At 39.1% G+C, this 24,782-nt stretch overlaps 1 protein-coding gene across 3 annotated transcripts in view; it reads left to right on the top strand.

Annotated features, from left to right (window-relative positions):
- The window catches only part of SHANK2 (SH3 and multiple ankyrin repeat domains 2), a 489,211-nt gene that overhangs the window by 97,664 nt on the left and 366,765 nt on the right, over positions 1-24,782 (top strand). The window lies entirely within an intron of this gene.

The raw sequence follows: 24,782 nt of genomic DNA, 5'->3' as shown, positions 1-24,782 counted from the left end.
TGCCCTCATACCGCTGGGAAGCTGGCTCAAATTGTCAGTCTGTTCAGCCCCTAACTGGAAAAAAGACACTGGGGGAGTAGACTCAAGACTATGAAAGCTTATGCTACCTGTTTCTTTCTTTCAGTTAATTTCAAAGGTGCTACAAGATCCCTTTGCACACTGAATAGGTAGCAGTTATGGATCTGTAGCTGTACGTTTGCAATTCTGCAATTGCTATACTAGTCAATATCACTCTCACCTTTACATCCTACTAGTTCAAAAATGTGCGGGCACATTGGTCTCAGAATCCAAGTGATTGCCCTTCTTTAGTATCAACATTTTGTTTTGCCTCTCAGTCTTGCCTTTCTCTATCTGACTTGCAGAGATTAGTTTGCTCTAGTTCTAAAAGAGAAGTAAGCAGCCTCATTTTTTCTGCTATGGCAAGAAGATTATCATTAGATCCACTCTCAGAAACAATCTGACAGCATAATTTCACAAACTTGCTTACACAAACGTGCTAAGAAGAAGAGGAAGATAATGGAGTCTGTTAGGTCAACTACTTGAAGAACATGGTTATCAAACATACCAAATTAATTTTTTTGTTAAGTGTGTAATTTGGTATGGACATTTCTAGCTACACCTTTTTTAAATCATAAAAATGTTGAGGATCTTTTCAGGTATTTTAATTGTATATACCTAATATTATTTTGGGCCCGGAAGAGATGGACACAAAAGAACGGCCCAAGTCTGCTCCAGCTGGAAGTGGGTCAGAACCCTGCAGTCTGTATGGCCTGCTCCCAGTGTCAGTGAAGAGTATGTGCACAAATGCCTACCTATCCAAGTGACCTGAAAAGATTGTATTTTGTTCATTAGAGTTCCCACAAAACTTTATAACATAACCAGTGTACACTGAACACTGATCACACATCAAAGCAGGACATGTTGGTAATAATAGGTACAGTGCGTCCTTGATATCCATGGGGGATCCATTTCAGACCCCCCTGCGATAGCCAAAATCATGGGACCTTAAGTCCCGTTCTTTTGAATGGGCACGTGCTGCCGATCATGGTGGCGTGTGCATGTGCATCTATTCAAGGAGGTCAAAGCTGCACTGTGCCCAAGCTGGGGCTTGCTGTCTGCAGAGGCTCAAAACAATGGACGGCAAGCCCACTGTGGGCACCCTGTAATTGGAATGCACAAGCAGGAAACAGTGCAGAACCAAATATTGTAGGAAAATTTAGCCTAGCTTCTATAAAACAGGAGAGTAATTTAATGAGTTTTCTGAAGCCAACAGTTTATTCATTGCAAACGCATTCATGATGAAAGCAAAAATGTAATTATATACATGAAGGTCACCTGATAACCAATACAGAAATTTTAAAAAAGACTACATAATTGGAAGGAAAAGATCATGGCACATACTTCTAAATCTAAAACAGTTAAAGAATCAGTCATTCTGCCAATGTCAGTATATTTTTGCCCCAGCCTTTGTAAAATGTCTCAGGTGTGTGCAATAGGTTAAAGAGGAAATACTGACTCTGAGGAAGCTGATGCAACTTTAGCATGGAGATGAGTCATAGCAGGTCAAAGCTGCACTGTGGCTACATGACAGGAAGCTGATGAAACATTAGCAGGGGGTTGGATTATTATTATTATTAACCTTTATTTATGAAGCGCTGTAAATTTACACAGTGCTGTACATACAATCTTTTTAGTTAGACGGTTCCCTGCCCTCGGGCTTACAATCTAAAAAAATCAGAATTCTACCTGTGTTTGTGTATATAAGGATGAATGTTCCAGTACATAGCGTGGTGGTGTGGTTGTATGTTGATGGTGGAGCATTATGCTGATTTGTATATTGCTGTATTGTGATTGTAAATATTTGCTGCAACTAAGATTAAAAGCCTCTTTGGAAGAACCTTAGCAGTTGTGAGCTACTTCCAGACTGGTGTTTGTCTTCCTGGCTGGCAGTCTTCTGCGTGTGGACAGTTGTACCCCAGCGCTAACAAATACAATCTGAAGAACATTCCTGTAGAATTTAAGGACCATGTAAAAAAACAGAAATGTATTAATGGACAGGGAGCCTCAGAAGAACCGTGGATGGAAATGAGGGACATTGTCTAAGAAGCCATGTTCTAGAAGAGTTTATTCCTGATGTTTCCCCAGCATCTGTGGTTGGCATCTCCGCCAGCATCAGGAACAAACTCTTCTAGAGCATGGCCACATAGCCCGAAAAACCCACAAAAAACTATGCATGCCAGCCACGAAAGCCTTCAACTTCACATTGTCTAAGAAGAATGGAAAATACGCTGTCTTTAGCCAAAAAGAAAGAAAAGCCTAACAAATGAAATACCATATATACTCAACTATAAGTCAGCCTCATGTATATGTCAAGGGCAGGTTTTGGGACCAAAATTATTGATTTTGATATGACCTGTGGATAAGTCAAGGATTAAAACCTAGGGTCATGTAACAAAGAATATAAAGATGAAGCAAAGGAAAATAATGCCAACGAATTTACAAAATTCCAGCAGGCATAACTGTTTGTGCTCACACTGAAGCTTGGATGGATGAGAAAGTAAAGAGGGGTCAGTGCTTCCAGTAAAGATTACACTCATGGCTTTCACCAGAATGTAGTTCCTTTTTAAAAAAGTAGTTAAAGTACAGTACTTACATTGACTCAGAGATAAACTGACTCAGGTTTTTTGGGTCAATTTATTTACTAAAATTCCTAGACTTAGACATGAATATATATAGTAATTAAGAGCAGATGAGAAGAAAAAATAAAAGGTAACAGAAAAGAGCAGCAATCTGTGGATAAGGATGAAAAGCACTATTGTAATAATCAATACAAAGAATCATAAATCAATAAAAAGGTAGAACAAGAAATCTCTTCCACAAGAGCCAAGAAGAAGAAATTCAAACCAAGCCTAGGGATGCAATATGGCTAAGAGGGGAAACACATATGATCAGGACAAAATAAAAAGGCAATGGAACCAATATACTGTACTAGGGACTGTGTGAAAGAAGTGAAACAATGACAGATTCCTTCAAGGAAGAGCCATTTGAAGCTGAACTTCCAATATTCGAAAGTGAAGTGGAGAAAGCTTTCAAAGCACTTGGGAAAAATAAATCACTGGGAACAGATGGAATACCAATAGATCTGTTTCAAGATGTGCAGACTAATCTATTCAAATTCTAATGAAAATCTGCCAGCAAATATAGAAAATAAAACAATGGCCAACAGACAATGGTGAATATACATTCTGCAAGAAAATGGACTCCAGGGATTGTAATAACAATTGGGCTATTGCACTATCACAAGCCTAAGAAACTACTAAATACTTTTTAGTTATGTTAAGATCACACAGGTTGTATTTTTTCCTTTCCTTTTCACTTATTTTTATTGGCCCAATCAATTTCGAACTCTCACTAAAAACCAAGATAACGAAACAGAGACTGCTGCAGTTTGGACATATCATGCAATGATGTGACTCACTGGAAAAACCATAATGCTTGGTAAAGTGGAGGACAACCTATTGCAAGTAGGTTTAGTCAATCAAAGAAGCCACAGCTCTGAGTTAGGAAGAACTTATCAGGATAGTTGGTGACCAAGGTTCTTGGAGAATTCACGTTTATAGGGTTGCCATAAATCAAATTTAGCTTGGCAGCAAATAATAGCAACAATATTTTGATCCTGTTTGTAAAGAAGCATGCAAAAGTCTTCCCAGCTTTTAAAAAATTGGATTTTAAATTACATTTGCTTCATATTTCTTATGGATGACAGACTTCTCATGTCAATTCTTTCCATGTCATTTTATGAATATATTCTTTTTACAAATCTATGTTCGTTCCAAATTCTTGTTTCCTGTGGTTTTCTGAAGAAAGGATTTAGCCCATATCAGAATCCCTAATCCTGGGCAGTCATTTCCCTTTAATACAATCAGAGTTCCAGATTATGCAGGGCACCTATGCACATTAAGACAATGTCTTATCTGCCAGTATACATTGAACCCATGAGAGGGCATGATAGCTTATACTTCACATGGTTGCCATCATGTCTGACAAAATCTACTAAATAGAGCTTATGCCACATAGTTATATAGTAGACCCATACTGAGTTGACAGAGGCTGAGATCTGAAGTGAGGAGACTAAGGCCCAGTGCACATGGGCCCTTTGTGATGCCCTCGTCAGGTGTTAGGGTTGCCTTGGGGCAAAGCACTTACATGCCCCATAACCCTAGCACGTGACGAGGGCGTAAGAATGGTGGCGCCCTATATACATGGGCGCTGCCATTGTTACATAAGTGCCGTGCGGCATCTGCACAGTGCCGCACAGTGCTTACGTAACAAGTGCACCAGTGGCGCACGTTTTAAGCCGCTGTGGCGTAAAAAAACCCCACTTTTCAAGGGTTCTTTTTCTGCTGGAGTGAAGTCGCGTGGTTTGGTGGCTGCGGCTTCCCTTCGGTGGAAAACAGGCACCAGCAGGCTGCCCTTTTTGGGTGGTCTGTACCGCGCCTAAAGTTCTACCAGTATACATATGCCAAAGCCCAGGAGGTCAGTGATGAAGAGAAGCAAAATAAGAAGTAGGGCAAAGTGGTATAAGGGAGATGGAGGGAGAAAAAACTGTATTTGGGTTACCTGACTGGCAACCATTACACAACTTGGCAAAACTGTTGCATAAGGAAGCACTGGAGACATCACACAACAATATGTAAAGACTCGCTGTATATATTCATGTGTAAGTCTAGAAATTTAGGTTTAAGAATTGATCCAAAAAACCTGTGTCGACTTAGCCATTGGTCAATGTAAGTACTGTACTTTAAATTTTGTGTATGTGTATAAAAAAACATCCCCTGGCGAAAGGTTTATTTTGCCCTGGCAGCACTGACCTCCTTCTACTCTCTCATCCATCCAGCCTTTAGTATGAGTACAAATAGTTATGCGTGCTGGAATTTTGTAAGGTTTGGCATTGTTTTCCTTTCCTTTGTTCTTTATATCCTATATTGCATGCCCTTAAGTTTTACCCTTGACTTCAAAATTTATAATTTTGGCCTCAAAACCTGCCCTCGACTTATACATGAGATCGACTTATAGTCGAGTATATACGGTAAGCTAGTATAAACCTCAGTTATGCCAGTATAACTAATAAGGAATGCTGTCAGAGCATTCAAATCTGTAGTGATCATCAACAAAATGTCTGTGTATTTCTAGGATATGGAGAGTATAAGAGATCTGGACTATGTTCAACATGTCAGTTTAAAAAATCACATTGTTGCTTCACTCTGAGCCCAACTAAGTAGAAATTTACTGCTCCACCAGTCAAGTTACTTCAGCAGCATTGCAGCATTATATGAATGTGGTTTCATGTCTACGCATATTATACTGACCAAATTATAGTGGAACCAATCAGTTCATATTCTTAATCTTGTTAAAGGAATTGGTCAATTCCGTCTTCAATGAAAGGAACATAAAGAAAATGTCACTAAATAATATTTATATTTTCTCCCAATGTAATACTTAATTTATATTCTTTTACTTTAAGATACATTTCATAGAACAGAGTAAAAATGGAAAGTTAAAGTAAAAATGTATTTTCTTATTAGCAGTCTGTCCTTTTTGCTTTTCATCTTCAGTTGTAACCAGGCATTATTTAGTTTCAATTAACCCTCCTTTAAAATTAATGCTCAGTCATGTAAACAGTAATAGGGATTATATAATCACTTGCCTTGAAAGTTCTTTTCCGTCTGAACTATATTTCTCCACAAAAACCACAGTAGTTCTAAATGCACATACATTACAGTATTTGTTCCTTTTTTGAATCTTAATAATTAAAATGAAATCATAAGGGATTCCAGAATGCATTTTTCCTGTGAATGGTTAGCTAGGTGGTATTTTTATGCTAGCAAAAGGCATAGAAATAGAAATCCAACCTTGTATTTCTCATGTTTATTTAAATAAGCAGCCGTTAGGCTTTCATACACTTGGTATTTTTGTGGGTATATATTAATAACATTTTTAAAATAATGCATGGACACCTAAGCTGGAATGGCTTTAGCTAAACATTTCCTCTCACTAATGTGTTTGGGGAAATAAATATAATAGTTCTGAGTAAAATATAATCTGTTACAGTATTTGCATATTAATTCAATTTGGGAAATGCAAGATGTCACATTTTTCTTACAGTTCATTGTTTATGTATAGGAGCCCATTATTCTACATTATTTGAAAGTGTTCTTATGTAATGCATACTATATCCTCATGTAAGAATTAGGGACAGGCAGGTGGTAATCTGTGCAGAAATTATAGTTATTTGTTTTGTTCTAACACTTGGGTCTCCTACGATGCAATCCTGGATCCAAAAGAGGAAGTTAAAAAGCTGTTCTGTTTTCTTTAGTTGCCTTTTTCTGTCAAGTGGGTTGAACAATTCATTTAGAGAATTAGGAAATATTTATTTATTTTGTTACTGTAGCAGAAATTATCAGTATGCCTGGAAGAAAGCAGGATACCTCAGGAACACCAGATTGTCGCAAAGGGCCTGTCTGTACCGGGCCTTAGATAAAAATGTTGAGAAACTGAGAATTTTAAAAAATGTACTGCAACCAGGGTTCTGTGCAACTTTATGCTTTAGGGGGAACAGTACAAATTTCTAATGGCTTAATGAGGTGTAGAATGGATTTCTGATTACCTTATTTGTGATTTGTTAGATTACTGTTAAATTCTTTTAATATCAAGGCCATCTTCATGTTTATGTGGGCCTCAGGCTGCAGCATTCCCTTTCACTGTCATATATATTGAAGCTGCTTACAAGGAAGGCTAACATGCATAGCTATAGCTACTACCACTCTCCCATCTGTGTATGTGAGGGGAAGAGAAGGAAGGGCAAAAATAAAAGCAGTATTGGTGGCTTGTCCTTTTTGCAGCTATCACTCACCAAGCAGAGTGTTGTGTCTTGCACATCCAAAGTCTGCTCTAGTCCTTGGTTTAACATCTTCCATCTTCCATTTTGTGGCTCAGATCTCCTTTGTCTCCTCCTCAACTGAGCATGTAGCTGTTCTGGAGGTTGTGTCACCTTTTTCTGGCTTCATGGTGGGCAAGAGGCAACGATGACCCTCCAGAGTTGCTGCTGTCTGATCTAGGGAAGATGGAGTAGCCAACACAATTTCCCCAAACATAACTCATAGATAGGTTCTTTCTCTCACCCATAATCAGCTTGGACTGATGGGGGTTACTCTGCTATCAGATGGCTAGCTATATATAGTCATATAGCAAGTATCTAGCCATGTCAGCAGCTGATAACAGGCCTGATTATAACAACATAGTTGAAAGATGTGAAATTGAAGGCTTTCACAGTTGGCATCCATAGTTTTTCTGTGGGTTTTTTGGACTATGCGGCTGAGTTCTGGAAAAATTTATTCCTGATATTTTGCCTACATCTGTGGCCAGCATCTTCAGAGACTAGCATCTTCATCTTCTCCCCTATGAAAATGCCAGCCACAGATGCAGACAAAACGTCAGGAATAAATTCTTCCAGAATGCGGCCACATAGCCCAGAAAACCCACAGAAAACTAGTTGAAAGAATTAAAATATATTCAAATTTTCAACCTTTTACTAACCTAATGTTTACACTACTCACAGCCATTGTCTCAGCCACTTTCAAAGTGTATGTTTTTAACTGTATTGTTTTTTTTAATTTGTAAACCATATTCCCAATTTTTTTAGAGGGGAAGTGGGATATAAATACTAATAAAAAAGATAGCAGCTGTGATATCTATAAAGGCCCCCCCCTTTTTTTTTTAATCTGGTATATGTATAATATGGTTGAAAGGTATTTCCTACCAGTTCTGCTAGGACAGGAGGGGAGAGGAATTAGGTAAAACAGTATAGGCAATTATGAGTGAGAATCAGTATCTTGCATTCTGCTTGAAAGATAGGGGGAAGCCATTACAGAAATTGGAGCATTGGTGAAATAACAATGCATCCACAATTAACTGAAGGTAAACTACCTCAAAATATAATTCTTTCAAATAGTGTCCAAACCCTGCACATAACTACAGTCTATTCTCCAGTGCCAATAGCTTAAGTGACAGTTGCAGAGTCCCTGATGGTGTCAAATATGCACCTATTTTTCATTTAGTGGGAATATAAACAATATGTTCTTATGCATAGCTACAATGTTGAATTTAGTGAAGAAACCAGGCATACTATGAGCCTACAGGGCCCAGTGACCAAGGAATCTGAATTCCATTAGTGGCATGCACTTAATGATTTCCCAGTAGAATACAGGAATGATACAGTAAAAATGAATTGGTACATGCTACTGAACCTTTCTCATACAGTTGGCCCTCTGTATCAGATTTGGCATCAACCATCCATGTCTTGAATATATATATATATTTAAATTCCAGAAAGCAAACCTTGATTTTGCAGTGGTTAAATGCATCTACTGCAGCCACTCACTCACAAACTACAAGGTGGGTAAGTTCAATACCAGCCAGGGGCTCAAGGTCAACTCAGCCTGGCATCGTTCTAAGGTCACTAAAATGAATATTCAGCTTGATGGGGGCAGTTAGCTTACACATTGTAAACCACTTAGGGAGTGCTTAAGTGCACTGATAAGTGGTATAGAAATGTACTTGCTATTGCTATTGGATTGAAGACCAGCTTTGATTCTGATGACTGAACTCACAGCATCCAGCAACATCTACCACATCAAAATAAATCTTACAGTCAGTCAGCCATGGTCATGAAGTGAATATGCATATAATGGTGTGTACTTCATCCTTTTTGCAGACACAAAGTTGCACACTCAGTGCAGTTGTCCATGTTACAAATGCACTAATATGGCAGAACTGTGATGCCCGAAACCGAATGTGTACTTTCACTGGTTATCAGAAAAACATTCTGCGAAGAGTTCTGCCAAGAATGGATACATGGAGATTTTTATAACAATTAGATGGTTACAGGAGACATGAATTCCCAGAATGCAGAATGTTATCTCCCTAGTTTGACTGGTATATTTAAGCAATATAGCAGTATTTCTCACTGTTACTACAGCAGCTACCTACAATCTTCATCAGATGTGGTACATCAATGCAGCATGAAAAAAAAGGATTGGGATGCTAGGACTGCAACTGTTACATGCTCTGAGAACCAAATGTGCTTAACAGATTGCAGCAGGACTTGAAATTATTTTGTGGTTAATAAAGAGCTTACTAGGACCAACTTACTCAACTTTCTTCACACAGGAGGCAATTGTGATTATATCAGCTGAAAATATTCAGAATGATGTTGAAACTCTGTCGGTCTATAAGTCCTACAGGATATAAAAGAAGTAGTAAAAATGGGCTGTAGAGCCATTATTGGTAATGTAATGCCACAGCTACATGTGGCAATAATCACTTTCTAATTGAAGATGGGATGAGAAACCAAAAAGCCAGGCATAGCATCATAGAGTCAATTTGTAAGCTACCTGCATGTTGTGCTAAATACATGATGCCAATTAGAAGTTGGCTTTTTGTTTGTTTTTCTTGCTCTGCAGGAAGAAATAAGGATTGTCTCAATAACGGTTTTCTCCAGCAGAATGTAGCAGAGGTTTTTGTCAGGACTGTTGGCTAGTAGGAAAGGATGAACCTCCTTTCACTTTGATTTGCAGTCCTCTGTCATCTCTGTAGGTATATTTTAAGAAAGGACACACTAAAAGTGATGGTGCATTTTATATTAATGTGTAGTTTGACCATATAACTTCCCTATATCCTTTGAAATAATGTTTTTTTGAATGTTCAATTTCAAATAATACTTTACATTATTTACATGGATCTTGTACTGTGAGAAAGATGGCATTATAAATTGAATACATTTAGTTTGATCAGCATGTGCTTTATAGAGTATAGCAAAGCCTTTGACTGCATAGATCATGAAAGGCTATGGAACACCCTTAAAGACATGGGAGTACCAACACATCTGATAGTCTTGATGAGGAATCAGTACTCAGGACAAGAAGCTACTGTCAGAACAGAACATGGAGAAACAGAATGGTTCCCAATTGGCAAAAGAGTCAGACAAGGCTGCATCTTACCACCTTACTTTTTCAACTTATATGCAGAACATATTGTAAGAAAAGTAGGCTTGGACACAGAAGACAGAGGAGTGAAAATAGGAGGAAGGAATATCAACAATCTGAGATATGCATGTGACACCATAATACTAGCAGAAAACCTCAAAAACCTAGAACAGCTACTAAGAAAGATCAAGGAAGGAAGTGCAAAGGCAGGCTTAACATAAAGCAAAAATAATGACGATTGAGAACCTACACAAATTTGAATTCTCATATCTGGGATCAAACATTGATAGACATTGAGACCGCAGCCAGGAAATCAGAAGAAGATTAAGAATAGGACAGCTCTGAAAGAACTAGAGAAGATCCTAAATGGCAAGGATATACAATTGAGCACAAAAGTTAGAATCATACAAGCCATTGTATTCCCTATTGCCATCTGAGAGCTGGACACTTAAGAAGGAGGATAGGAGAAAAATCAACTCATTTGAAATGTGATGCTGGAGAAGAGTGCTAAGGATTCCATGGACAGCCATAAAGACAAAGAAATGGGTCCTAGAGCAGATCAAGCCAGAAATTTCCCTAGAAGCTAAGATGACAAAACATAGGTTGTCGTACTTTGGACACATCATGAGAAGTCATGAATCATTGGAAAAAACAGTAATGCTAGAAAAGATAGAGGGAAGTAGAAAGAGAGGAAAGCCAAATATAAGATGGATGGATTCTGTTAAAGAGATCACAGTATGAGTTTGCAGGAGTTGAGCAGAGCAGTGGAGGACAGAGGGTTTTGGAGATGTCTCATTAGCAGGGTCGCCATGGGTCGAGATTGACTCGAGGGCTGTTAATAACAAATTTATAAATTATAATTATAATTACAAGGTAACTTTTCATTAAGACTTAAAACACTAGTGGAACTTTAGAACTTTACAAACAGCAGATTTAAGAACAGGTGAGAATTTTCAAAAACAGTGTGCCTTTTGAAAAACAAAAGCCATTTGGAACAAAACAATTTGAAGAGCTCATCTGAAATTGAGCAAAAAAGACATTAGGCTACAGTGTTTAGTGGAGAGAATTCTACAGGAAGTTTGGTGCCACAGAAAAGGCCCTATTCTGTGGTTTCACCAGCTGTGACTCTGTCCCCTTTTTGAAGACTGTATTAAACGATGGGCATGATTACTGTATTTTCTGGCATATAAGACTCCTTTTTAACCCAGGAAAATCTTCTCAAAAGTCGGGGGTCGTTTTATACACCGGGTGTTGTCTTATAGGGCAGGTGCTGAAACTTCCGAACCGGACTGGAGAATTTGCAGTCGCCGCATATGGTAGGGGAGCTCAAAAACGGCCACGGCCGCATCCCCACCATATGCGGAAGACCGTATGAAAGCAGCAATGGTGGCACTATACAAGTATGTCAGAAGAAAATCCATTCACCAGGATTCGTAGAAAGAAGTGACTTAACATGGTCCCAATGATGAGGTGAGGGGGTGCCTCACTGGGAAGGTGTAAGTGAAGGGCGGAGCAAGCTGCAGGTGTGCAGGATGCCCGGGGTATGGAAAAAAGAGCCGTGTTTGCGCTACTGCTCTGATAGTCTTGGAGACAGGGAGGGCTGGACAGGCAGGGAGAGCTGACCAATCCAAGCAGGCTTTGTATACAACAAGTTTTCCTGCAAAGTACCTGCATGTCATAAGCATTTGAATTAAAATTACCATATTGAAATCAAATCTGATGTTTTTTAAATTTTTATTTGGTGTGCGTTGGAAGGGGGGGTATTCTTATACGGCGAGTATATCCCAAACTCTATATTTTAATTGGAAAAGTTGGGGGTTGTCTTATACGCCGGAAAATACGGTATATGGAAAAGCCTATCTTTTGGATTTGTCTACTGTGAAGCTTTGTTGTGAAAAGCTTGTCTGCAGTTATTCATATGTAAGACATCACAGAGTGGTTATTCTTAGAGGAGTAGCCTTTGGAACAAATTTGGCAGTAATTATATTTCTAAAGTGTCTTTTTTATGCTATAAAAATAAAGTACATGTTTATCATCACAAAACTGCATAATGAAAAACTCAGCCCTTTCAGTAAGTAATAGTGCAATATTTTAGCAAATGTAGACTAGTCTGATATATAACTGTTGTACATTCCCCATGGTTTATATTTCCAGATGCTAAAACTAGTTTTTGAACAAATGTATAATAGCTATTCTGAGACTAGTGCCTGTCAATATCTGTCTACAGATGGCAGAGTGAATCACACTTGAATAAGGAAAATGCTAGACTCTAAGCCAGAGTTGCTAGGAGAATTTTTTGTGCACAGTATACATGTAGTGCTAAATTTTGGAACATAGTCAGTATGAATTCTGACTGAAAAAAATCCAGTGGTAAAAAGAAATCACATTCAAAAGACCAATAGAAGGAGGGTAACATTAGCATGCTCTGTATTATCAAGGACAGAAGATGAAATTGCATTCCTCCAGATAGCCTGTCGGCAGCATCCAAAAGGTAATGTTTACCAAGAGAACAGCAGTACAGGCAAGAGAATTAGTATGGCACAGCAGAAATGGAAGGATAAGATGATTAATAAGTGTGTGTTTGAGTGTGTGTGTGTGTGAGAGAGAGAGAGAGAGAGAGAGACTGTAAATTGAGAGCTAATAAGTTAATCAGGCTGTGAATACTTTTCATATCATGGTTGATATTTGTATACAGGTTATTTGTCCATATCAAAATAAAATATTTAAAAAGTGTATAATTTTTAAAGTTATTTGACTGGTTAAGAAGAAGAAGAAAAGAATAATACTGAAATGCTGAATATGTCACCTTAGATGTAAAATATTCTGGGACTAGAACATAAATGTTGTTCAAGGTGCACTGTAAAAAAATAGAATTTCTTGTTTTGGGAACAGGAAAAACTTTTAAAATACCTTAATGTATTCTAACTTAACAGCTATTTAGTTGGTTCCCCTGTATTATTTGTGTGTTTTAATTGTAATATGTTGTTGAAGTACATTCACATCTATTATACCAGGAAACTCAGTGTCCAAATAAGAACCACACTATAATTAATTTTTAATCTTCTTTATAGGTGCAACAGTTCACGTTGTAATGTTGTCTAAAACTGCAGTTTTAAAATGTAGTTAGAAGCAAGGTCTATAGATGTCTTATTCTATTGGATATTTCAGAGCAATGGAACAAGTTTGCTTACTGTGCTGGAGAAATGTTACTATTATAGTTCAACCTAGAAATTCATGTTCAATAAAATAGATTTAAAAAAGATATAATATGCACTAAATGTTAAGTTGGTTTGGTTCCCAAACCAAAAAAAAAATGTGCAGACAAAATCCCAACTCTTTATCGTACTGTGGGGTTTTTTTGTTTTTGTTTTTTTTTTTTTTTTGTTTTTGGTATATCCATCAACTTAACTTACATTTCATTGTAAGTGAACATGGTAACCTTGGGTGGTTCTTTCAGTATTGCTCAGCCTAGAAAAATGGGACTTGAAGAATCTTAACAAATGTATACGCAACAGCAGCCAGGCAGCTCACAGGTACAGCTCCACTACCATTTTTTTATCCGTGACAGGAGTGCATTGGAAGAGTTCCGACTGCCCTCACGCATTGGGAAAAAAGGAGCATCCAGTGTAAGACCACTTCTTATCCACTGGACATGCATCTGAGCATTTTCCACAGCTGATCAATGGCTGGAGGTATAGAGTACCCTGGTTACTCTTCCATGGAATACCTCCTTCTGCAGTGTCTCAAAAGAATGCATGTGCTGTTGTAACAAGGATACCTATATGTGTCAACAACAGGATTCTAACCATAAAATTTTGAGTAACATGTCCAGCTATTTGTTGTTATTGTGAGCCCTCAAATTATTTCTAACACTAAAGCAACCCTGTTGTGGGGTTTTCTTGGCAAGTTTTGTTCAGAGGAGGTTTGCCATTGTCTTCCCCTAAGGCTGAAAGCATGTGACTTGCCCAAGGTCACCCAGTGGATTTCATGGCTGAGAGGAAATCAAACCCTCGTTTTCAGAGTCATAGTTCAACACTCAAACCACCATGCCATGCTGGCTCTCTCCAACTATACTCTCTCTATTTCTCTATCTGTGCATATTTACAAGACAAAGAGGTCAGATACCTTTCATTTGTATATCATATATAATTGAAGAACTCTAGATATATTTATTTACATTTATTTGCAGAACCAGCATGGTTTAGTGGTTTCACCATTGGACTATGTAACAACAACAGCAACAATAACAATATGCTCAAATATAAGAAAACTAAAGACACAAAAAAGTGGGATATTTGGACAGGTATGGCGGTTTGAGTGTTGCACTGCATCTCTGGAGACCATAGTTCCTTCTCATCCATGGAAACCCACTGGGTGACCTTGCACAGGTCACACTCCTCCAGCCTCAAAGGAAGGCAAAAGTGAACTCCCTCTGAACAAATCTTGTCAGCAGAACCCCATGATAGGTTTGCCTTAGGGTCATCATAAGTCAGGAACAACTTGAAGGCACACAACATGTTTTTAATATTATATAGACAGTTGCCTATCAACAAATTTATCCAGTGAAGATGATGATGGTGTTATTTATTTATATCCCACTTCCCCCAAATTTTTGACTCAAAGTGGCTTACAGATTAAAAGCACAATACAATTAAAAACATGCAAATGTGACCAGTTTAAAGGTAAAGATAAAAGTAGTCCCTTGACATGAATGTCTAGTCATAATCAACTGTAGGGGCCCGTGCTCATCTCCGTTTCTAAGCCAAAGAGCCAGCGTTCACTGCTCTGGTCATGTGGCCAGCATGACTGCACCAATTGCTGTTACCATCCCACTGAGAAGTGGTATCTATCTATCTACTTGCATTTGCATGCTTTTGAACTGCTAGGTTGGCAGAAACGGGGACTAGTGATAAGAGCTCACCCCATCATGCAGCACTTGGGCCTTGAACTGCCAACCTTCCGATCTTCTGATCATCAGAACTGGCATCTTAACCACTAAGCCACCACATCCCATAACGAGTTTATAATAACAAAAAAGCAATAAAAAGTAAATAAATAAATAAACAGACATTCATATATATTTCTAAAGGGCTTGGTTCTTAAATGTTGAGTCAAACGAACAATTTTTCCTCGCCTCTGAACAGATTTAAGGAAAGAGGACAAAGAAACTTTCTGGGATGGTGTATTCCAAAATTCCAGTGCTATATGGAAAGGGCCTTGTGGATGCTAATTTAGCTTTCCGAGGGTCTTGGATGGTTGATTCAAAATTCATAGAACCATCTTCCAAGAGAATATTTTCCCTGATACAGATTTGGATGGCATAGGTCAAAAACAATACCCTGATTTTAACCCAGAGACATATTGGTACTAGTGCAGCTGTTTTAGAATAAGTTGTTTTGTGTTCCTAACAGCTATAGCTGTGTATGTGTGTGTAAGAATAAATGGCCGTAAGGGTCCTTTTGAGATGAAAATGGCCACGTCTGTGTTGATTACAGTGGAATTTGGAAAATAGAGCATGGCTCTAGTCTTTGAAAAGCTTGATGCCCATTCTCCCTGGGGGACGATCCATTTGGGATGTTGGGAGTGGGGAGAACTGTAGCATGGACTGCTATGTGGTTCCTCCTAGAAAATCTGGGAGTGAGCTCTGCATGTGAACCATGAGTCGTGTATTTCCTAAAAGGTGTAGTTCCCTTTCCCCAGGAGGAATCCTTTCTTCTTTTGGAATAAATCTACTTGCTTGCAACAAAAATAAATCCTGTCCAATGTGAACAAGTCATCACACTGTTAGGCTGTGACAAGAAAAGAGCATTACTTACTGTGTAGAAAAACTTGATGAGCAAGTTGCTTCCTGGCAAAATTGTTTCCCAGCGCTCATGGCAAGGCCATAGTTGAAATCATATGGGGAATGGGTACACTCATGAAGTTGCAAACAAGGTAGGCTAATGCCAGCTAGCAGCAAAACAAGTCCTAGCAGCAGACTAAGGCAAGGAGTGCAATTGTTCTCTAACCTGGATGGAGATAAATAAAATAATTAACAATTCAGTCGAGAGTCCTGGCTGCACTGGTACAAGGCAGCACAGAGTGTCATTGCCTGGACCCTCTCCCATTGCAAAGGCCCTCTGTTCTGATACCGGACGGCTGCTCATATATGTGTCCTGAGCCACCTAGTGTGTCCACCATCACAGTAATAATTTTCCAGTGACCAACCTGACTGCCATGTTCTGTGTTATTTGGAGTTTCCAGGTTAAACACAAGAGTAGCCCCATGTAGAGCGCACTGCAGAAATCGAGTTGTGAAGTTACCAGTGCATGTGCCACAGTTTCCAGGTCCCCCAGTGAGTACCTCTGTCTTGTCTGGATTCAGTTTTAGTCTGTTTTCCCTCATACAGTCCATTACCACTTTAAGACATTCACTGAAAGGAGAGATGCCATCAGTAGTCAAAGCTGTAGACTGAGACATGGAGAAGTATATCTGGGTGTCATCAGTGTACTGATAGCACCCAGTCCCATGTCTCCAGATGATCTCTCCCAGTGGCTTCATATATATGTTGAATAGCATTGGGGACAGGATGGCACCTTGGGAGATGCCACAATTAAGCTCTATTTTTGAAGAGCAACTGTCCCCGCTCATCACCCTTTGGAATCTGCCTGAAAGGAGGAAATGGAACTATTGCAGTGCACTGCCCCCAATTCCTAACTCTCTCAGGTGTTCCCAACAGCATGTTATGAGTGATCGTGCCAAAAGCTGCTGAGAAGTCTTACAGCATCAACAGGGTCATGCTATCCCTAGTCGATGCCTAGACAGTGGGTTGCTTTGCTCTGAGACTAGAAAAGGTTGCCCAGCCTCAATCATGGCTGGGCAACTTATTCTGACCTCAGAGTGAGCAACTGACAGAGTAGAAGAGCGGGGCACATTTCAAACAGTGTTGGAATGGAGGACTCCAGTTCTTCCCGGAATAACTGGAGCAAATATATTAATGCATTTTAAGAGGGTTATTCACTGGTGCTCAACAGGAGAAGGCCCAGGAAAATTCCCAAGGCCTGGTGGCCCTTTCCTAGAATGGATCTAAGGTAACTGAGGCAATCTGCATTCTTAAACTAGGCTTGAAGCCAGTTTGAAATTTATCCAGACATTTCAGAAATAATCACACACAAAAACGTTTAATCTGACTGGTTTTTCTAGTCCTTTTCATCTGTTAAATAATCTGAACCTCCTACACAAATTCTGGAGTTCAGCGGAAAATAGCCAGAGACTGCTGTTTTATTTCTAGGCTGAACATAAAACCATTTTATTTCTGCTAAACTAACAATAAACTGACATGGTGTCAGGTTTTAAACAATAAAATTGCATATGGAAGATATTTCTCTGAAATTATTTTGAATGCATTTTCATTGTGTGTAAATCATATAAGGACAGGAAAAGGGAAAAAAAGGAAGAAAAAAAGGAAAGGGAATCGGAGGAAAAAACAGTGTAAATAATTATTATAAAAAGAAGTGTGCATATGAGAGAGAGAGAGTATCAGTACACAGGCATCAATAAAAGGTGACCGTTGCCCAGATAAATGTTCTAAAGTTGACATCTGTAGGAGGAGGTGGAGATTTGTTTCTGCAGTATTGCAGCATAAGTGTTAACCAGCAAAAGGACATGGAAAATCTGTTTCTACTGTCCAGTAGTCAGTTTCCTAGAAACAGGTACCTACTTTAAAAGCACATGCATGTCTACAAATTTCAATATGCTTCAGTACAAGTTAAATACAGGTAGTAAACTCCCCACCAAAAGTCATAGTCAAGTGATAAATTTATGTGCTTAAAGACACATTAGATGAATTACTTTCTGAAATAATCTTGTCATTTTGAAATCACTTTACATTCTTGGTAGCATCAGAACCTTGTTAAAATCTTTTTATAGGTTTATTATACTATATCATTTCTATGCCATTATCTCTGTTTCAATTTAGCCAGGGCCAGAGGTTTAAAGTAACTATATACAAATAGGCACTTATTGTAAGCAATCCCTTTCCCCAGTCACCAAGGTACAGTGGTAACTACAGATGGGGGGGGGGGGCTGTTGTTCCACGATGCCCTATTTGTGCTCAGTTTTGAAAAGGTAACTAAAAGCCTACTATTTTAAAAACGTTGCTTTTTTATAATGACAACTATAGTGGTGACAGATTACTTGGGTATAAAACTTTTAAGGTAACTCATTTTTGAAAATAAAATTCTAAGCTCCATGTAGCTTTATTTGAATTTACAAATTACTCAAATGCTGGCTCATGCTTTTCCCCCCTGAGTTGCTGCAAGTGTTGAGGTAGCAATTTCATATAATCTCAACAGAGTAGGATTCACTCCTGTCATCAACAGATGATCAAGTGTTGATGAAAGGGTGATTTGGAGGTTTCTCATTCATAGATAGGATTGCCATAACTTGAAGTTGACTTGACAGCAGTTGACAACAACAAGGATCCATCCCATTCAGTACTAAAAATGATTAATATTGTACAACAATTTTTGTCATGAGGACAATTTCAACATACTGTTGTTCTGGTTTACAAGTTTTTTATCTATCATAATATCTACATAACATGGATGCTTTTTTTCAGTTTTCTCAATTGTTCACTGCTGGCACAAAATCTAAGAGCCTGTGGATGTGAAACAGCAGAAAGGTACTCAACTAAATCAACTGCACAGGCTTCCAGTGAGTGAAAGACTATTCAGAGTACAGTACAGTACTGGTTTTTGCCTTTAAGGATTTACTGACTTAATTTGGAGAGCATTTGATTTCCTTTTCCCCACAGTCTCCCTCCCCTCCCCACTCCTCTTCTTTGACCATCTCTCAAGATTAAGATTAGCACCAGGGGTTTATCCTGACTTGTAGGCAAAGAATTTCTGTATCTTGAATAACTGGGCAACAGAAGAAATGTGCACAGATTTGTATCCCTTACATAGTTCAAATTTCCTGTCCTACCTAGTAATTAAATACACAGCACCTTTGATACTATAATAATAATAATAATAATAATAAAATTTATTTTTATCCCGCCCCTCTGGTCACCAAAATCATACATACAGTATATAGATTCTGATTATGTCACTCCTTAGCATCTCCCCTGGAGTAGGACATGACTTTATCCTTACATAATACAGTATTTTGCCTTATTTTTATTGAAGTATTTTCCAGCTTTAATAAGGAAAGATGATAATACAAAAATGTTGTGTTACAGAGGAATATATTTCACAAAAGAATTGCATGAGAAATATTTTTTCTTTGTTTCTTGAATAAACATATATTAATGACAATACAGTATGAAATTACATGAGACTTTGGTGCTAGCTGGATTTATTTATACTTTGATTTTTGAGGCTCTTTTACACCAGCTATAGACTTTGAAACGCAGAGCTTTCGGTATTCACCAAATTTGTAGGCTTGAAATTGTTCTTCCTTCAAAAGACCTGATAATAGGTAACAGGACTTGTGGCATTTTGCTGTATTATTATAATCAATCACCATAGTATCAGGTTTATTCTACTAGATACAAATGCATACAGCTGGATTTTTAGAGATGTTAGACTTTATTGAACCATAAAGTACAAAACTATGTTTATTCTGCTTTCTCATACTTCAAAGTAAGTTATGCTTTCTGTAAAGTAAGTTTTATATAATTTTAGGAAGCAGTATTGCTTACTAGAACACATATTAATACAGAATTGTGAATGTGTAGATTAAAATTATCCTTCTTTATCCTCCATGGGGTAGTGGCTATCCTTCTATCAGTTAGCTGAGTAAGATACAGACACCCCTCCACATTCATGGAGGTTAGGGGCAGAGGACCCCCTGTGAAAGTGGAAAAACCGAGAATATATTAGAAACCCCCCCCCCCCCCAAAAAAAACCACGAATGAGTCCTCTCCCATAAAAAGCACCACCTGGCTCCCTCCGGGCAAGACAAAAACAACACCATACCTTCTCTTTGTGGGTCCTTTGTGGTGGTAGCTGCTAACATCAGATTCATAGGGGAAGGACTTTGGAAATAAGGAGGATACAAAGTTTGGCAAAGTGGAGAAGGCACAGTGTTGCTTGTAACTGGCTGGGAGGGAGGGGGAGGGAGGAAGAGATGTACCTTGTTAAGCAGCAGCTACAAGATCACAAATAGAACCACACATCTGAAACGCGCAAATGTGGAGGGCCGATTGTGTTGTATATATGTGTGTGTACATACATACATATGTGTATGATGCATAACTCTTCCTTTTCCATAACACCAAAATAACGTCAGAGGGCTTAGGTCTGTTGTCCACCCCTACCAGACATTCAACAGGTGGAAAAAAGGGCCCTATATGGCTGGAGCACTAACTCATAATTGGAAATATCAGCCCTTTCTCACAAGTGCTCATTATAATATTGATTGGAGATGGGTTTAGCCAACATATATGCATGAGCACTGGGAGGTGTGACCAGTATGTATAATCACCTTCACATTTTTGTAAGAAATGGAAACTGAAGGGATGGGTAGACAAAAGAAAGTAAAAGTGCAAAGAGCACAAGAGACTTACAGAAGTCAAACAGGGGTCTCTGAGGATGGAAGCCTAACAGTGCTCACAGTCAAAAGAGCATGCATACTGTGGGCATATAGAGTGAACAAGCTATGAAAGAAAGCAAAGAAAGGGCTGGCATAATATAATAGGGTAGAGTAGATAGCAGTGGTTTCTAATAGCTTCCATGTTAATGAGGTAGTAAATCTCATCCAATTTGTACTCCATACTTCAAAGGAACAATCCCCCAAATAGTTCCAACATTTTTTAAAGTTTGGACTAAACCCCAAACTGGACTCAATGCCTCCTAGCAGGTAAGCTGTTGCCTGAAAAACACAGGTGAAAACATGAATATACACTACAGATGTGATGAATTTGGCTGCAGACTTCTAGTATTGTAGAAGTTATTAAACTGCAAAGAAAAAAGATTTTCAGCTTTCACTCTCAAGTTGCACAGATAGTGAATTAATCATGTTAATTGCATTTTTAATTACACTTGATTCCTGTTTTGTCATAAAATGTGAACATGTTTTCACCTTTTTTGCCATTACGTAGTGATGCCCCATTACAGTTATGTTCAAATAAATTAAACTGAGATTGACGATTTCTTGAAAATGAGAGCAGCTGTCAAGATCAGAAGGGAATAGTTATCATTCTTTCCTTTAATGTTTGAGCAATATTAATAAAAAATCTTACCCTCTCTGGAATTATAAAACATATTTACTATTTTTGTGGCTACAATTTACTGCTTCCCATTAAATGTTATGTCATCTTAAAAATGTGTCTCAGATTTAATAGTTATATCTCTCCACGGTTTTAGTTCTGAGTAATAAAGAATGAGAGGCCAGATTGCTTAAAATAAATTGTTTTCATAGTATGAATATGAGGCGATGTTTAATCCCAGTTCCTATCTTTAAATCAATGGTACTTGCTGTATGATGGGTCTCTGCCACAAACAGCCCGAGGAATTAACGATGGTTTTTTTGCATAGCTCCACTGCTTGCAGAATCCTACACCTAAAATATGTAATGGATGATTACTGGCTTATACTGGTGGTGCCTTGGATTGACATGTGAATGTGTTCAGATAGTGCTTTATGTTGTAACCTAACATAATGTTTATACCGTCGGCCCTTTCTTGATACACGGATTTTTTTTATACACGGATTTAAGCCTACTCCGGTGTTGAAAATGTTCCAAAAAAGTATAACTTTACCTTGATGTTCCATTTGTTTCTTAGGGACATCCATTTTGGCTATGTTCATTATACTTAATGGGACTTTGAGCATACACGGATATTGTTATACTACACGGGGGATCTTGTGAACCAACCCCCGCATATAACCAAGGATCCACTGTACTCAGATATAGTCTTCATTCAATGTACTGATTGTCTTTTATTGGAGGTATCATTATTCATGGGATCAAGTCCTGGTTTAGTTTGCACATGTTTAATCAATTCATGTGATTGCAATTTGTCTATGCTATTTTTTTTTGGAGAGTCAGCCTGGTTGTGTAGGGTTTTGAGTATTGAACTATGACTGTGGAAACCAGAATTCGAATTCGCCTGCTCAGTTAACGAAATTGCACTGGGTATCCTTGGGAAGTCACCTTCTCTCGCTCAGTCTCAGAGGAAGAACTTCCATTGAACAAGAAAACCCCTGTGCTAGGATTTGGCCTTTAGGGGTCTCCATAACCAGAAACAACTGTGAGGGTACATAGGTAACAATAGAATTGTAATGAGTGCTTGGTGATGATACAGACATTACCAAACAGTTCAGTGTTTTTCTGCCCTTCTCATTGTATATGATGTCCATTGGTTGATTATCTGCCACTTACCCTGTAGGGGACTGGGTGCCTAGTATCCAACCGAGAGTATTGTCAGGACTTACCATGACTACAAGGTCCGTGAGTGTTTTAAGTTTGTTACTCGTATGGACGTAGTAGCGGTGGGTTTTTCTTCACGGTTTTCCGTCAGAGGGACAAACGGTAAGAAGGTGTTTAAGGGGTTTTTCTGAGAGAACGTCTGTAAGATGACCAGGGTTAGAGTGTGACGTACTCCTCTCCTAAACAACCGTTTAGACGAGCGACTAGATATTCCCCCCAAACCATCTTGGTCAGTTGACAAATCAAAGTGGCCTGTCTGCTGAATTCATTCTAAAATGAATTCTCCTTCTCCTTTAAGTACAGCACTTGGTCTTTTTCCAAGTTTCTCTTCCTCTTGGTTGTGGCAGTAGTTCTTTGCGCAGCCGTAATCGACACAATTCATGACAGTAAAGTCTGGGCTCGGTTTTTACGTCCCCGTTTTTGGCAGGTACACGAGCTATCTGACTTTAACCTTGTAGTGCACAATATAAATGCAACATCATAATGTTCAGGACTCAATCCTAGTGAACCTTTACAAGTGATACAAATAGGCGCCTCCTTATTTTTATCTGTTGTTCTGATATTATAACCTTATTTTTGGCTTTTGTTGCATTGTAATGTTGTTTTGTCTCGTTGATGGACTTATTTTGTTACACTGTACATTGATGAACTTGAATTGTCAGTGTCTCGGGAGGATTTGTTGCTGAATTACATTCCTGCTGAATTTTGTGGCTAATCGGAGAAACTGATTTCTCGCGAATCACAGGGGGTTTGATCAACTCAATGGAGTCCTGCACTGTTAAAACTTTACCGGTTCATATAAATTCAAAGTTAATGTGTTGTTTGGTATGGTGGGTGCAAGAATGCAACAGCATCGGTATGATAGTGATTTGAAACACTCGATCCATCTTTGTCTGCATTGCGGCTTTGGAATTTGAACACGGTATCGACCTTTATAGACTATCAGACTTCATTGAATTTGTTTGTTTCATGTTCTCTTCGACTTGCCAACTGTTGTTATCTTTCAGGGTGGCAATAATTGCTGGAAATTTTGAACTTGCTGAATCATCAGATCACAAGGAAACTGACATTGGTATGTAAGAGATGCTACTAGCATCTAACTGCTTATCGGTATTCTGTCAAATTTTAAAAATTGAATAACAGGGACAAGTTAGTTATTGTTTTTTCTTGTAAAATTACTTGTTTTTGAGATTAAAGGCCTTTTCAAACGACAGCCCAACAAGGGCCCCGATGAAGGCTGCATTGGTGGCAGGCGCGTGGCACACGATGCATGCCCGAACATGGGCCGTGTAAGCTGCCCCGCCGTGGCACCAGCTCTTTTCCAAAGACCTGGACCCAATATCCCACTCAAAAAGAAGCAGAAAAACTCCACTCTTTTTCAGAATGCTGGTTGGCACTGTTGGCAGCGGCCCACATTGGGGCCAGCCGCATGCAGCATCGTCATGGCCCGTGATGCGAACAGGCCCCACATGGTTCCGGAGTGGTTTCCCGCCTCCAGTGGCCCTGTTTGGCCTATCTGTTTTTTCCCCATAGATCCTCATTTTTTTAAAACCTAGGCTGGGCCTCTGTTCCTTCAAACAGCGAGTTTGTTTTGGTACCAGGCATAGTTGCAGGGCCCTACTTTTCCATGTGCGCCCCGCATCATATGCGGGCGCGCTTTACGCGGCACTTGAGCTTACCGCTCAAGCCGCGGGACGCACCGCAGGGCGGAAGGGGCTGGTCGCGTCCCATTTCAATTGAATGCGTGCGCACGCGCCGTTGCTTGCTCCCTGCGCGCCGCCTGCACTGCGCGCCGCCATGGCCCCGAGCCCGGCCCCTTGTTGTCCAATGGGGTCTTGAGCCATGGCGGCATTCAACCTTACGCGGAGGGGATCCGGAACGGATTCCCGGCGTAAGGCGGGGTCCGACTGGTACTATCAGCAGCTTGGATATAATCTGCAAGATGTTTTCTTTTCCTGTACTAGTTTTTTAGAGAGTTTTTTTTCACTGGTTTGCTTTCTCGCGTTTGCAAAGCATCTGAAGAGCAGGTTCCTACAGAGATAACAGAGATGCTGAAACATGGAAACAAGCAAAAATGTGACCCAGTCACCCGTCTCTGGCCGCATCCACTTGAAGTTCTTTAAAATCCCGTTTGTGCAATTGGTCCCAACCTCTAAAAATATTTACACAAACTCCTTCTCCCTCAACATAGTCCTCGATATGGAGACATTTGGAAACTGAGCTATCATACCACCATCTTCAGATGGGAGTGCAGTGACCTCTGGGCTTTTCTGATGTAATTGGTGTAGAAAGTATTGGTTCAAGCCTGTAAGAAGACTAGTTTGC

This window comes from Sceloporus undulatus, chromosome 1 (genome assembly GCF_019175285.1).
Source record: "Sceloporus undulatus isolate JIND9_A2432 ecotype Alabama chromosome 1, SceUnd_v1.1, whole genome shotgun sequence".
Lineage (NCBI taxonomy): Eukaryota > Metazoa > Chordata > Lepidosauria > Squamata > Phrynosomatidae > Sceloporus > Sceloporus undulatus.
Note: the sequence above shows the minus strand (reverse complement) of the source record. Positions and strands in the feature narration are given on the sequence as shown.